We start from the raw sequence: 16,507 nt of genomic DNA on the forward strand, positions 1-16,507 counted from the left end.
ATTTTCTTTTGAAGCAGTTGATAAAAGAGTGTGATTGTTTTATTTTCTAGGAGAAATTGCTCTACTCATGTGCATTCCAATAACTTAATTTAGAATCTATATTTCGATAATTCAGTTTAATTTTGAGGTGTGAATAATCAAGGACGTCTAGTGCATATAGTGAACTTACACTTCATCGGCTTACTAGCGCTTGTCAATAATTTATGCAAGTGATTTAAAGTTAATTAAATTACCAAACACTTGGTTTACTGCCTAACCCACAAGCTGATCTCTTAACTTGGTTTTAACTTGGTTGTAGGATTTCCTTAGTGAACTACGTAATCATTGAGGGCAACTAGCCTTGCTCTCAAAAATTTCGTAGAGCCAGCTAACAGTCAGCCTTCATATCGGAAATTGTGCAAATTGTGAGAGGAATCCCAGAGCCACTCAACCCAGAAATTGCTCAGTGCATGAACCAGTGAGTTTCCCAGTCCTTCCCAGAATTGTGCAATCTCTTCGGGCCATGCATGGTATCCTTTCTTGAAAAAACAAAAAACAAAAAGTAAAAATCATCCCTAGAAAATAGGTATCTATCTGTCATACAGTATTTTGTCGCACTCTCAGTCTCATATCCTAATTGTCACACTTTGTGTTGTAAATGTCACAAGTGTCACAAAGTGATGAAAGCTATCAAAAACAATGTATTCACCATGAAACATGTTCAAAAGCATCCATGAAGGAAGAAGAATACTTGCCTTGAAGAAATTTTGAAGAACTTGTCCAAAACCTTGTTTCGCAAGTCCAGCGCTACTTTTAGCACACAAACCCACATTGGTAACCTTTTGTCTAACTAGTGACTAGTGCTGGTAGTGTGCCTTTTGATAGGAAAATCAACACTAGCCCTCTTCAGACAATTTTTCCTAAAAATAGAGGAGAAGCTTCTCCTACTAGAAGTCTCGAGAATGGAAATCTTGTTGCAGTTGAATGAGGATTAGAGCAAGACCTACCATTCCTGGTTCTTGAACCTACCTTCATGGATCTTCCCCTTGAAATTTGGAACCTCTCCCTCCTTTTATGAATCCTCAAATCCCTCTCCTTCCCTATAAAACAAACCCCTTCCATCTACTTTTGGTTAGCTATTGGTTGGATATTGCTTGGTTACCTTCCTATGCTGAAATTATGCCTAAATGTTGCTCATTTTACTAAGGAGAAAGAAGTGCTTGAAGGTCTTGTCTAGGACTTGGAAACTCATCAAAAGGAGGCTTCCAACATCAAAGCTTAAGTGGTTGTATGCTTCCCTTACTTTCTATTAATAATTCATTATGTGTTTACTTTCCATAAATGTGGCTATCATTTCTCATTTAGTGTGATACTCCTTGATCTATCACATAGTTTATGTTAGAATGAATTATTCTATGTTAGAATAAATTTTGTTGTGTAGGAAATCCTTTCAGTGGACAGAAACGATCCCTCTAGTCCTTTGGGAGGATCTAGCAAAAAAATAGACAAATACATGTAAACTTTCCTCATCTATATCAGAAAATATAAGGAAGGTAGATTACCTACCTCACTCTGATGCTAACACTCATTGATGTCGTTCTTGAGCTTCTCATTTCCAATTTCAATCCTCTCTATTCCATTGTGGATGAATACCTGCAAGGAAGATCAAACAGAGACAACAAAAGCATACATAGCTTAATTCATTCTAACATAAACTATGTGATAGATCAAGGAGTATCACACTAAATGAGCAATGATAGACACAATTATGGAAGCTAAACACATAAGGTATTATTAATATAAAGTAAGGGAATCATACAGACACTTATACCTTAATGTTGGAAGCCTCCTTTACAAAAATTTCCAATTCCTAGCCAAGACCTTCAAGCACTCCTTTCTCAGAAAAATTGGCAGCATTTAGGCATAGTTTCAGCATAGGAGGAAACCAAGCAATAGCCAACCAGTAGCTACTGAAAATTAGATGGTAGGAGTTTGATATATAGGGAAGGAGAGGGAGTTAAGGATCCATAAAATGAGGGAGAGGTTCCACATTTCAAAGGGAAGATCTATAAAAGTAGGATCAAGAACCAGGAATGGGAGGTCTCACTCTAATCCTCATTTAACTACAACCCTATCATCGTTCTCGAGACTTCTAGTAGCAGAGGCATCCAAGAGAGTTGCATCAAGGGATACTGTTGAGAGTAGCACTGGGGGAAGTAGTTGAGCAGGTGTCAATGAATTTTCCAGTTTATGTAGACACTCAGTTATTCATTAAGAAGGGCATGAAGTTAACATGGTAGGAAACCAAGGATACCTTTGCAGAGGACTTCAAGGAATACTTAGAGGATCGGCAGGTTTACATCAATATACACCATTCAGGCTTGCACAAGGTTTCATTCAGGTACCCAGTCTTCCCATGTGCGGACATCATTCATTGGATTGTCTCACACACAGATCCAGAGACTCATCATTGAGCAGTGTTAGTGGGATAGATCTTGCCACCTTCAGGGCAGAGAACTATCAATAGATGTATCATTTATCTCATTCGGTGAACTACATGGATACACTTTTCTATGCCACCCATAGCTTTGTGAACACCATAGATATTTTAAAGGGCTGAGTAAAAGAGTCATCGAAGTTCAAAATGACACCCAATCATGTTTACAAGACAAATTCGCTCAGGAAGCCCTACCAGTTCTTGATCATATTTTCATGTCGATTATATGTTCAAGAGAGCACAGAGACCTTTCCTGAAAATTGGGTGGTTGTGTTGGACCAGTTGGTGAGTGATGAAAGGCCATTCAACTGGTCATCTTTGTTAGCTCCTCAGTTGAAAGTCCATGTGACTAACGCTTGGAATCTGCCCAAGGATGAGCAAGAAAGATTATACATGTCTGCATATTTACTTAATGTAATATGTGCCCAGCATCAGTTTCCTAGCATGAGTTGGACATGGACACTGAAAGAGACTTCCATCAAAATTTATTTCAAGTTTCTTTCCGACTGCAGCTACCAAGGATTTATGGCAAGGTTGACTAACCATTTCATCATCTCCTTGTACAATTTGATCTTTTAGCAGGATCTACCTTGCATGTCCCAAGAGGTGACGGAGGCAATAATTGACATTCTGGATTTGTATGCCTCACCTAGTGGCTATTTCATCAAGATGTTTAGCAGAGAGAAGCCTCTGCATGTTCTACCGAGGTATGCCATGGATAATTTGGTCATGTAGGAGATCTCATACCAAATCTCCATAAGGTTATTAGCAGGGATGAATAGGAGGAAGAAGGCACCATGGCCCTCTCTTCCTTTTCGGGTTACATTGTACAATATTAAGAGCTTAAAGGATGCAGATGTCGAAGCTAAGGAAATTGTGAAGTTTTAGTTCAGCACCAAATACTTTAATCATATGATCCCCACAGTATTTGCAATAACCATTATGCAAAGGTGTACTATCCATGGATGCACGGGACATGTCATTGGGCAGAGGAGGACCCTTGGAATGACTCCAAGCCCAATGAACCAGTTAGTGTGTCCACAACATGGAAATTTTCTCTGCAAGAAGTAGTAATGCAAGAAGAAACAACAGCAATAGCAATAAGTAGCAAACCAATGTAGGACAAGGGTAAGAGGAATATTGTTGAGAACCTAGAGGCTGAGAAAAGCTACATGATGAAAGAAAATCCTATCACTTAGAAAGTAGCTTTAGTAGCGGAGGTAAAGAGGAAGCAGTGGCTAAAGAGACCAGAGTGAAGGAAGGAAGAAAAGCAAAGGCTGGAGGAAGCAGAACGAAAGTTGTTGGAAATGGAGAAGAAGTTGAAGGAAGAGAAAGAGCTGAGAAGGAGAGTGAGGGAAGAGAAGAAAAAATAGGAGGAAGAAGAAATGCAAGGTACAATGACAGAGAAAATAGTTCCCATATAGGTTGAGGAGTCATAAGAGACGACATCTGAAGAAGAGGGTGAGAAGATATAGGATCAGGAGCTTGATTAGAAGATTGAACAACTGATTGAAGTGACGGAAATGGGGTTAGGACAGGAGTCGCAGGATCAAGACGCTGACCTCATGCCAAGAGCACCTGAGGTCACTTCTCAGTCTCCACCACCTCAGAACTAGTCTTAAGAGAGCAAGGAGAGGTTGTTCTCCTTGATGATTATCCGAAGATGGATGTGTACAATTTATTATGTGAGGAGTTGCAAAACAAGATTGTATAGGTGCGGAGAAAGAATTTCCTAGATGATCACATGTAACCTACATTAATGAAGGAAAGGGTGATAGTTTCAGATGTCAAAATTCATCTAGTTACCATGGTTGATTCCACTTTGGCTTATGCAAGAGCCACGAGCTCGAATGTTAAGTTCCTGTTAGCTGAGAATGAACAGATGGAAAAGAAATTGTAGGTAGTTAGCCAAGAGGCAGAACAATCCAGAGAGAAGAGTGTAGGTTCCGCAATGGCAGAGATGAGGAAAGTGAAATTTGCTGAAGTATTGACACTTGAGACTACCATGGGAAAGCTCTATGATGGATTCATCATCGTGCATAATGCAATTGTCCATCCGCATTGCTTATAGCAGCGGAGCAAAATTTTAGTCATAAGTCTCAAGGACATACATTTTGTCATCACCCATGTCTAAGAGTGGAAAATATAGTACAAAGGGGCCCTACTTTACTTTCCAAAGATGATGAAGTTGTAAGCGGAGCTAGATAAAGCAAAGGTCTGGATGTTGATCCAGAACTATGAGCAACTTGCCCCATTCATCAACAGCATTCAGGCTTCATATGCACAGTTGTATAAGAGTTTGGATTTCATGGTAAGAACACACAGGATCCTATCAATTGGTTCCCTCACTGAAGCTAAGCACAAGAACCATGCCCAGCTAGAGATCGACAGGTACATGGAGAAGCTAAGGTGAGAGGCCACCAATGATGACTTGGAGCTGAGCACACAAAAAATGCAGAAGTACATTGGTGGTTTTTTTATGGTCAATACCATGTTTCACATGCTTTAGGATGAGTTGGACAAAGGTTCCAATACCATATACCCAGAAGCTATGGATGCAATATTCTACTATTAGAAAGACACCATCAAGCAATTTGGGGACATCATCACACAGTACGAATCTTGGCATCAGTATGTGATTGAGAAGCATCAAATGAAGGTTGTCGAGTTGGTATTTCACCAAAATTCTGAGTCATAGTGTTTTGTCTTGTTAGGTTGTCTCTAGCCTATTTTGCCTCACATAGGTACATGTGGAAAATGTATACTAGCATTTGCACCACATGTTGCAAAAGAAACGTCGTAAGGCGGTATAGCATAGGAAACAATCGCATAGAAGAAAAAAATAAAAAAAATTATGCAATTTTGTTTCATTACTAAAGACTCTCTTTCAAAAATTTATTAATCTTTATCCTATGTACACTAAAAAAACCTGCACATCAACCTCCTAAGATTAGGATACCTAGAGAATCTGAGCCAAAGAAGGAGAAGGAGAAGGCAAATGCCTTTACAGGAGTAGCCTACTCATCTTCTCCAATTTTGTTAGTTACTTTTCACTTAGTAAACCTCCCAATATGTTTGAAATAGATGTTTGGATTGATGACTTTGCAGTCCAGATATCGATCACATTTGTTATTTATTTTTGTCAAAGTTTCAAAAAGTTCAAATATGTTCCCCAAGTTACAAACATATTATATTTTATCTTTATTCTTGTATTAAAAACAATAAATACAGAATGCTTGCTCACAAGATGAGCAAGAACAGGGCAAACAATAAATACAAAATACTTGGTCAATAAATACAAAATGCTTGCTCACAAGATGACCAAGAACAGGGCAACATGCCAGCCCAAAAATAGTATCATCTCATGTTCAAACACTAAACACTTTAGTGATAAGATATCAATTTACAAAATATGAAAATGAAGGAAGCCAACCAATTTGTATGGACTTGATTTTACAGTCTCAATAATGTGTACTGTATCATTTAATTTTGCTCATGTAATCTTTTTACCCTTCAATTCTTTGAAAGTGAGCACATCTTTTTACCCTTCAATACTTTGAAAGTGAGCACAACTTTCAGTTTGGATTCTGATCTTAGATTTAAAAAAGCATACTCTTTTGTTAATCTTGAGTCTTCTTTTTGTCAAAATTCATCAAAATTCAAGGAATTCCTTGAGGATTGAAGGTCTATTTCCATAAATATATGTATATAACTATCTATAAGTGCATAACCCTAATCGGGAAAACAAGACTATCGTATATAAACATAAAATAATCATAAAATAATCATTTCACAGAATTCGAGCAATAAAACTTATTGCTATAAATAAAAACTCTCTTATTGCTATAAATAAGAACACTCAAAGGCCAAGCCATGTATTAAATGGTCCAGTTCAAGTGTTGTTAATAGTAAGATGATCAATAAGACATTCCAAATCAGGTTTTTCAGAGAAAACCCAATTTGTCCCAATAAGTTTAACAATCAATGACAAGGGTACTCAGGGAAACCCTTATGTCAAATATTACATCAAATTCAACTTGAAACTACTTATACCACTGCATTGGAGTGGTAAATTAGAGTTCTAGTAACTATTAAGCTACATAAAACACCATTAAGTGGGTTCCCGAAGAACTTGGCGCAATAGAAGTCGTGTGTACGAACCCCAATAAGAAGTCATCCCTCGTGTCGGCTAGTAAACAAAAAAATATCTCTCGAATTATCTGCAAACTCACAATAGAACACTGAGATTAGATTACGGTGAAAATGAATAATCTCCACCACATTTTAATCTCTGTAAGAAAAGTAAATAAACTATTTACCTTTGGACGGTGCGTTGCCAAGAAAGACCAATCTTCTGCATGCAATCGTTAAATCATTGTTAGGGTTTGGGGAAAGGGCTCATAAATAGATGATAAAAAAGGGAAACAAGGTAAGTTGGTTCTCAAAATTGAAATGATTGGACAAGGTTGAGATAAGTCAATCTGTATAATTTGATTGACAAAAATATTAAAGGAGAACTGTCAAATAGAAGCAAGATTCTTCCTACACAAGTGATTCCGGTCAAACCCAAAACCTGACTGACCCTCAATCCTTAATTGATCTTCTCTTGAGTCTATTAGAACTTTCTATTTGTCATGAAATGAATCAGTGCAACCTGGTTATTGCAATTTCATCAAATATGGATTTCCCTATTTATCTCGGAAACTTCTCTCATATTAGCATTATGTTACAATTTGTGAATGAAAAACTATAAATTTCTTATAGCCAATGTAGAAAAAGGCAGAGTTCAAACCTAGTTCTCTCTTGTAATTAAAGGCAGGCAGAGTAAATCACCTTTATTATAGGTTAAGTAGTGTGATGATCAATATGACATTACAAATCAGGTTTTTCAGAGAAAACCCAATTTGTCCCAATAAGTTTAACAATCACTGACGAGGGTACTCAGGGAAACCTTATGTCAAATATTAAATCAAATTCAACTTGAAACTACTTCTACCACTGGAGTGGTAAATTAGAGTTCTAGTAACTATTAAGCTACAGAAAACACGGTAAATTAGAGTTCTAGTAACTATTAAGCTATAGAAAACACCAATTAAGGAAGTGGGTTCCAGAAGAACTTGGCACAACAGAAGCCGCATGTAAGAACCCCAATAAGAACTAATCCCTTGTGCAAGCTAGTAAACAAAAAAAATTCTATCTCTGGAAATTACCTGCAAACTCACAACACAACACTGAGATTAGGGTGAAAATGAATAATCTCCACCACATTTTAATCTCTGTAAGAAAATTAAATAAACTATTTACCTTTGAACAATGTGTTAACAAGAAACACCAGCCTTCTGCTTGCAACCGTTAAATCACTATTAGGGTTTGGGGAAAGGGATCGTAAATGGATGAAATAGAAATTAAACAAAAATATCAACACTCAATCCTTAAGTGACCTTCTCTTGAGTCTCTAAGAACTTTGAACGGTGTGTTAACAAGAAACACCAACCTTCTACTTGCAACCGTTAAATCACTATTAGGGTTTGGGGAAAGGGCTCGTAAATGGATGAAATAGAAATTAAACAAAAATATCAACACTCAATCCTTAAGTGACCTTCTCTTGAGTCTCTGAGAACTTTCTATCTGCCATGAAATGAATGAGTGCAACCTGATTATTGCAATTTCATCAAATATGGATTTCCCTATTTATCTCAGAAACTTCTCTCATATTAGCATTGTGTTACAATTTGTGAGTAGATTTATTATAGCCAATGTAGAAAAAGGCAGATTTCAAACCTGATTCTCTCTTGTATTTAAAGGCACGCAGATTAAATCACCTGTATTACAGGTTAAGTAGTGTTTTGTGCGTCACTCCATCATTGTTCCACATCCATTATCGTAGAACGATTGAACGCGTGGAGGAGCGAGGGGATATGTGTCATTTTGCCACCGCTCCTCTTCTTTACGTGTCTCTGCAATCACAAAGTTGGGATTTGTGCAACAACTCATGAGATTTGGAGGATTAACAATGGGAAACTCCATTGTAGCTAATTAAAATGATCCAAATAATTGTTTTCCCATCAATCTGTAAAACACATCATGCCTGCCCACATTATTTGTTTTATATAATTTTATAAAGATTATGTTGTTTCTGCCTGCAATCATTAAATCACTATTAGTGTAAATTAATATTAGTGTTTAGGGAAAGGGCTCATAAATAGATGATAAACAGAGGCAACAGAGTAAGTTGGTGCTCCAACTACTTCGTTAATCACAGTTTGCTATCATTTTTCTATGCCAAGCCACACATCACTTGAGAGGGGCCTCAGAACTCCATTCAAAGCCTATATAGTTTTTGACACAAGTAGTCACTTTCCATGTTTTAATGTAAAGATAAAGCAATCACAATTTTCCAAGTCAATGAAATTATAGCAGTTAATTTATATATTACAGAGTAAGAACTTGCATGCTAGTTAAATTATATGGTGCCTGAATACCTTACAGGTTGGACATCAACCACTAGGAGTTATCTATATCGTTTGGCTTTCTTGTGGAAACCAGGTAATTCCTATAAATTTTTAACTACACCTTTGTAGTCAAGAGTGATACAATAGAGACCCAACATCTCTTCTCTTGAAGCACACGTTTGCATTCCTTTCGACTTTTGGATACAGGCTTAAGGGTATTCAAATTCTCATCTCTCTATATCCACTCCTTCCCTCTGATCTGCACACGTTTGCATTCCTTTCGACTTTTGGATACAGGCTTAAGGGTATTCAAATTCTCATCTCTCTCCATCCACTCCTTCCCTCTGATCTGAGATACTTGTGCTGGGTATAAGACTTCTAGGCTGTAAGCCCAAATCACAATAGGACAAAGTAATTAACTAACGCTTTAAAATACAACCAAGAATTTGTATGCATCAATAGGAAATTACCTGCAAATTCACAATAGAACACTGAGATTAGGGTGAAAATGAATAATCTCCACCACATTTTAATCTCTGTAAGAAAATTAAATTAACTATTTACCTTTGAACAGTGTGTTACCAAGAAAGACTAGCCTTCTTCCTGCAACCATTAAATCATTGTTAGGGTTTGGGGAAAGGGCTCATAAATGGATGAAATTGAAATTAAACAAAAACTCAAAAAGGAGATTAAGACTGTTACCGGAGATGAGGTAGTCCAGAAACGTCTAGAAATGTTCCTGGAAGTTGAATCACCGAGAAACAAAGCCTACATTTCATAAACCATTCTACAAGCGGTCACCCAGAAGTATTGCCATGAGAGTCAGGTTTTCGCAGGAACCCAATAGCTTGCATGAGAAAATTGATATTAGTTGGGGTGCTTTTGTAGTGTTGAATATGCTTGGCACAGAATAACCTCAGAATAATCTTCAGCTGTAACCAAGTTTGCAAGTTTTTCAAACTATGGCTGAGGCATTCCTTAACGAAATTACCTACAAACTCACAATAGAACACTGAGATTAGGGTGAAAATGAATAATCTCCACCACATTTTAATCTCTGTAAGAAAATTAAATAAACTATTTACCATTGAACGGTGTGTTACCAAGAAAGACTAGCCATAACCCCGCCATTTTATAAATCACTGAGATGAACTGTAATGCTTGATTCAGTTACGTAACATACTGTTGTAATGCACACACCCTGGGAGGCCTATGGACCTAAGTGAAGGTTGCATTGTCTTGTCAATCTGAATGTGAAAGAAGACTGCTTGATCTAGAGTTGTTGCTGCAGAAAAAAAACTTGACACTATCATGCCAGGATAACATACTAAGAACTTTGGCAACAGAGTATTGTGGACGCATTTCCAAAAATGAATCTTTATATAACCTGTTGTCCCTTGGCCATTAATATCTAACATACTCAAGGTATTGATCACCACCCACTACTACCTTTACATCTTTGATCTGAGGTTTTGGCAATGCATGCTTTCAAACCCCAGCCATTGAAAGAAAAGTGTAGCAAAATAGATTTAGGAACACAATCAATTGAAAAACTAATGGGAAACAAAGAAATATTGACCTGAAATAAAATAATGTACGAGAATATTTGCCCATTATGTCAAATAGAAGTGGTAAAGCAATGTATACAATTCTACATTAGCAATTTTGTTATATTATTGTGTGTCCCAAATACAGTGATTACTTGATGTATATATAAAACCTAGCCTCTTTGTTGATATATTTTTGGGTTAATGAATGATTACACTAGGTGTTCTTTTAGTTATATGCACCCTTAATTACTATATACATAGGAATGGTCTCAAACATAACAGAATCAGACTTAGCGGTAACAACAGTAGATGATGTCAAAGTCTAGCTTTTGCTTCTTCTACATCCTCTAGAGGAAGCAAAAGTCCAATGACAGCTCCAAGGCCTTCTTTCTATAATGGAAAAACCATTTCTACAGCCATTAAATTTTCACCGATGTTGTCAATATTATATTTTGTAGACAGTTGGCAATATTTTCGCCGATCCAATGTAATCCACAACTGCTTGGCACTAATTTGAAAGATGAAAATGATACAAAGGTGGTGTCTGGACCCTTTCATTACCAGGCATATAACTCCTCTGACAAAGTCATATAGGATAAAAAATCTTTATCCTCCAAACAAGAAAATACAGGATGTTGAGGATCCTTTGGAAAACTTTGTATTGCAGCATTGCCCAAATCATCTCAAGCCAATCAAATTTTCTTCCCAAAGAATTTCTGGGAGGAATTGCAATGTGTAGAAACTTCAAGAAGAAAAGCTATCCCAAAGGGGCTAGAAGGAAAAAACCTTGCTCTCCATATGCAAACTAAAAGCAAGTTGTTTGTTGTTAAAGTAGGGCAAGAATAGTATTACAAAACCTGCAACTTACATTGTTGACTTATTCAATATTCCACTCACATTTGTAAACTTGTTGGAGTCAACTTTAGTTCTTAGTAAAATAATTTCCCTCTATGCATCCAATTATCTTAGTTTTCCATTCTTATCGTGTTATGACGACATACACATGTCCCTCAAAACATTGAACCTGGAATTGAACATGTTTATCTCCATTTTGATTGGCATGCATTTATCCTTTCTTTGTTGAGTCTTGACTTTATTAACTTCCACAATAATGTAGGTTGTGTCTTCAACACCTAATCATCTTAGCTGGCTGTGCTCACACCAACAATCATCTGATTGTCCATTAACACAACTAGTTTAACAAAATAGAATTAGTTGGACCCTCTTTCCAACCACAAATTTGACTAGAATCCAGCAGGAATTTCAGGCACAGTCAAAGTTCTCTATGGTGGAATGATTCCATTGGTTTGTTTTGCCCAATTTTAAATTAAATCGGATCATCTGAAACAGTCAGAGTTCTAGATCAATCATCACTCTGACTGAATTGTACATCAGACTTTGGCAAGGGAAGTCAGTCTGTTACAGGTTTAGGCATCTCCTATACACAACCATTTATCACTAAAGTCTAAGGCTGTTTATGAACAACCATTTATCACTAACCACTGGCATAAATCAAATTTTAAATTATTGGCCATTTAAGTTATATTAGACAAAGGAATATATATTGTTCAATTTCAACCTTTAAAAGACAATATACCCTATCCATGAAGCTATGCAGTCCATTACCTTTTCCATTCTTCTAATGTCTCCTGTACTTCTTTAGCTATTTGCAATCTTGGGTGCCCAAGTTCCAGGACTCTGGTCACCCCTGCAGAATCAAAACGTTTTTGCACTAATGATTGCATGATGCAACAAAAATCTATCAAGAAGATGATAAAATGTATTGATAGCAAGTTACCTATAATGAAAATGTTTGGGAATCTTGTTCCTTGTGTCCAAGTGGCTTTACTACATGTATTGTATATGGAATATACCAAATTAATAAAATTTAAAATCAATCCAAAGTGACAAGTAAGACCAGAAGGAATTAGATTATAGATATAATATAGCTTATGGTTTATATTTCCCTACTTTAATAATAGACTAAATCTTTAAATCTAAATTTCTCAGGTGAGATAACAGGGCAAAGTACAGGCTTAAGTCAGCCTAGTCTATCTTTCCCGAAAGGTTAGTAGTCTCTTTCCTTCCATCCAAGGGCCCATCGATCTGGGCTTGGAGATCAAAGAAGGGTGTGCTTTTAAAGGTTTGTAAATCCAAGAGGGAAAGTATTCCAGATATTCACTATTATTTTCTATGTTGTATTAATCTGGTGCATAATCATGGAAAATTGGAGTTCAGGAGAGTTCCAATTGCATCGATCTTAATCACATGCGAATAGTTATTTTCTATGTTGTATTTATTTAGTGCATAATCATCGAAATTTGGAGTTTAGGAGAGCTTGATTGCGTCAATCCTAATCACATGTGATTCACTAAGGGAGATATAAAATATACATTTAGTTGGCCACAAATTGGAGGACACAATGCCAAACATTATGGCTTGAAGGCTCGATCTAAGCGTCCGGGATTGGTTCAAGTGAACATATGCACTGATGGTGAAATCAGGCACTAAGTGTACGGGAACAACCAAATGCTCTGGGTGACAGCAATTAGAGAGATTGATGATCGATCAATCTAGGTGAAGTTTAATTATAGCAGTATCTGAGATCAAAAGAGGGAAAACCCCAAGGTCAACATCCTTTGGAAAACTCTGTATTGCAACATTGGCCAAATCATCTCAAGCCAATCAAATTTTCTTCCCAAAGAATTTCTGGGAGGAATTGCAATGTGCAAAAACTTCAAGCAGAAAAGCTATTCCAAAGGGGCTAGAAGGAAAAAACCTTGCTCGCCATATGCAAACTCAAAGCAAGTTGTTTGTTGTTAAAGTAGGGCAAGAATAGTATTACAAAACCTGCAACTCACATTGTTGACTTATTCAATATTCCACTCACATTTGTAAACTTGTTGGAGTCAACTTTAGTTCTTAGTAAAATAATTTCCCTCTATGCATCCAATTATCTTATTTTTCCATTCTTATCATGTTATGAAGACATACACATGTCCCTCAAAACATTGAACCTAGAATTGAACATGTTTATCTCCATTCTGATTGGCATGCATTTATCCTTTCTTTGTTGAGTCTTGACCTTATTAACTTCCACAATAATGTAGGTTATGTCTTCAACACCTAATCGTCTTAACTAGCTGTGCTCATACCAACAATCATATTATTGTATATTAACACAACTAGTTTAACAAAATAGAATTAGCTAGAACCTCTTTCCAACCACAAATTTCACTAGAATCCAGCAGGAATTTCAGGCACAGTCAAAGTTCTCTATAGTAGAATGATTCCATTGGTTTGTTTTTCCCAATTTTAAATTAAACTGAATCATCTAAAACAATCAGAGTTCTAGATCAATCATCACTCTGACTGAATTGTTCATCAGACTTCGGCAAGGGAGGGAAGTCTGTCACAGGTTTAGTCATCTCCTATACACAACCATTTATCACTAAAGTCTAAGGCTATTTATGAACAACCATTTATCACTAACAACTGGCATAAATCTAATTTTAAATTATTGGCCATTTAAGTTATATTAGACAAAGGAATATATATTGTTCAATTTCAACCTTTAAAAGACAATATACCCTATCCATGAAGCTATGCAGTCCATTACCTTTTCCATTTTTCTAATGTCTCCTGTACTTCTTTAGCTGTTTGCAATCTCGGGTGCCCAAGTTCCAGGACTCTGGTCACCCCTACAAAATCAAAACGTTTTTGCACTAATGATTGCATGATGCAACAAAAATCTATCAAGAAGATGATAAAATGTATTGATAGCAAGTTACCTATAATGAAAATGTTTGGGCATCTTGTTCCTTGTGTCGAAGTGGCTTTACTGCATGTATTGTATATGGAATATACCAAATTAATAAAATTTAAAATCAATCCGAAGTGACAAGTAAGACCAGAAGGAATCAGATTATAGATATAATATAGCTTATGGTTTATATTTCCCTACTTTAACAACAGACTAAATCTTTAAATCTAAATTTCTCAGGTGAGATAACAGGGCAAAGTACAGGCTTAAGTTAGCCTAGTCTATCTTTCCTGAAAGGTTAGTAGTCTCTTTCCTTCCATCCAATGGCCCATCGATCTGGGCTTGGAGATCAGAGAAGGGTGTGCTTTTAAAGGTTTGTAAATCCAAGAGGGAAAGTGTTCCAAATATTCACTATTATTTTCTATGTTGTATTAATCTGGTGCTTAATCATGGAAAATTGGAGTTCAGGAGAGTTTCAATTGCATCAATCTTAATCACATGCGAATAGTTATTTTCTATGTTGTATTTATTTAGTGCAGAATCATCGAAATTAGAAGTTTAGGAGAGCTTGATTGCGTCAATCCTAATCACATGTGATTCACTAAGGGAGATATAAAATATACATTTAGTTGGCCACAAATTGGAGGACACAATTCCAAACATTATGGCTTGAAGGCTTGATCTAAGCTTCCAGGATTGGTTCAAGTGAACATATGCACTGATGGTGAAATCAGGCACTAAATGCACGGGAACAACCAAATGCTTTGGGTGACAGTAATTAGAGAGATTGATGATCGATCAATTTAGGTGAAGTTTAATTATAGCAGTATCTGAGATCAAAAGAGGGAAAACCCCAAGGCCAACATCCTTTGGAAAACTTTGTATTGCAGCATTGCCCAAATTATCTCAAGCCAATCAAATTTTCTTCCCAAAGAATTTCTGGGAGGAATTGCAATGTGCAGAAACTTCAAGCAGAAAAGCTATCCCAAAGGGGCTAGAAGGAAAAAACCTTGCTTGCCATATGCAAACTCAAAGCAAGTTGTTTTTTGTTAAAGTAGGGCAAGAATAGTATTTCAAAACCTGCAACTCACATTGTTGACTTATTCAATATTCCACTCACATTCGTAAACTTTTTGGTGTCAACTTTAGTTCTTAGTAAAATAATTTCCCTCTATGCATCCAATTACCTTAGTTTTCCATTCTTATCATGTTATGAAGACATACACATGTCCCTCAAAACATTGAACCTGGAATTGAACATGTTTATCTCCATTCTGATTGGCATGCATTTATCCTTTCTTTGTTGAGTCTTGACCTTATTAACTTCCACAATAATGTAGGTTATGTCTTCAACACCTAATCGTCTTAACTAGCTGTGCTCATACCAACAATCATATGATTGTCCATTAACACAACTAGTTTAACAAAATAGAATTAGCTAGACCCTCTTTCCAACCACAAATTTGACTAGAATCCAGCAGGAATTTCAAGCACAGTCAAAGTTCTCTATGGTGGAATGATTCCATTGGTTTGTTTTGCCCAATTTTAAATTAAACTAGATCATCTGAAACAGTCAGAGTTCTAGATCAATCATCACTCTGACTGAATTGTGCATCAGACTTCGGCAAGGGAGGGAAGTCTATTACAGGTTTAGGCATCTCCTATACACAACCATTTATCACTAAAGTCTAAGGCTATTTATGAACAACCATTTATCACTAACAACTGGCATAAATCTAATTTTAAATTATTGGCCATTTAAGTTATATTAGACAAAGGAATATATATTGTTCAATTTCAACCTTTAAAAGACAATATACCCTATCCATGAAGCTATGCAGTCCATTACCTTTTACATTTTTCTAATGTCTCCTGTACTTCTTTAGCTGTTTGCAATCTTGGGTGCCCAAGGTTCCAGGACTCTGATCACCCCTGCAGAATCAAAACGTTTTTGCACTAATGATTGCATGATGCAACAAAAATCTATCAAGAAGATGATAAAATGTATTGATAGCAAGTTACCTATAATGAAAATGTTTGGGCATCTTGTTCCTTGTGTCGAAGTGGCTTTACTGCATGTATTGTATATGGAATATACCAAATTAATAAAATTTAAAATCAATCCGAAGTGACAAGTAAGACCAGAAGGAATCAGATTATAGATATAATATAGCTTATGGTTTATATTTCCCTACGTTAACAACAGACTAAATCTTTAAATCTAAATTTCTCAAGTGAGATAACAGGGCAAAGTACAGGCTTAAGT

General features: G+C 36.4%; 1 long non-coding RNA gene across 1 annotated transcript; it reads right to left on the reverse strand.

Moving 5' to 3' along the window:
- Positions 1–8,941: 8,941 nt before the first annotated feature.
- On the reverse strand, positions 8,942–9,913 carry LOC149153102 (uncharacterized). Its single transcript, XR_016263726.1, has 3 exons — positions 9,631–9,913; positions 9,493–9,531; positions 8,942–9,311 (listed from the first exon to the last, which is right to left on the reverse strand). It is a non-coding gene; the product is annotated as an uncharacterized LOC149153102 (long non-coding RNA).
- Positions 9,914–16,507: the final 6,594 nt, after the last annotated feature.

This window comes from Pinus tabuliformis, chromosome 9, assembly GCF_031772625.1.
Source record: "Pinus tabuliformis cultivar Carrire ecotype Pingquan chromosome 9, CPIR1, whole genome shotgun sequence".
In the NCBI taxonomy this organism is placed as follows: domain Eukaryota; kingdom Viridiplantae; phylum Streptophyta; class Pinopsida; order Pinales; family Pinaceae; genus Pinus; species Pinus tabuliformis.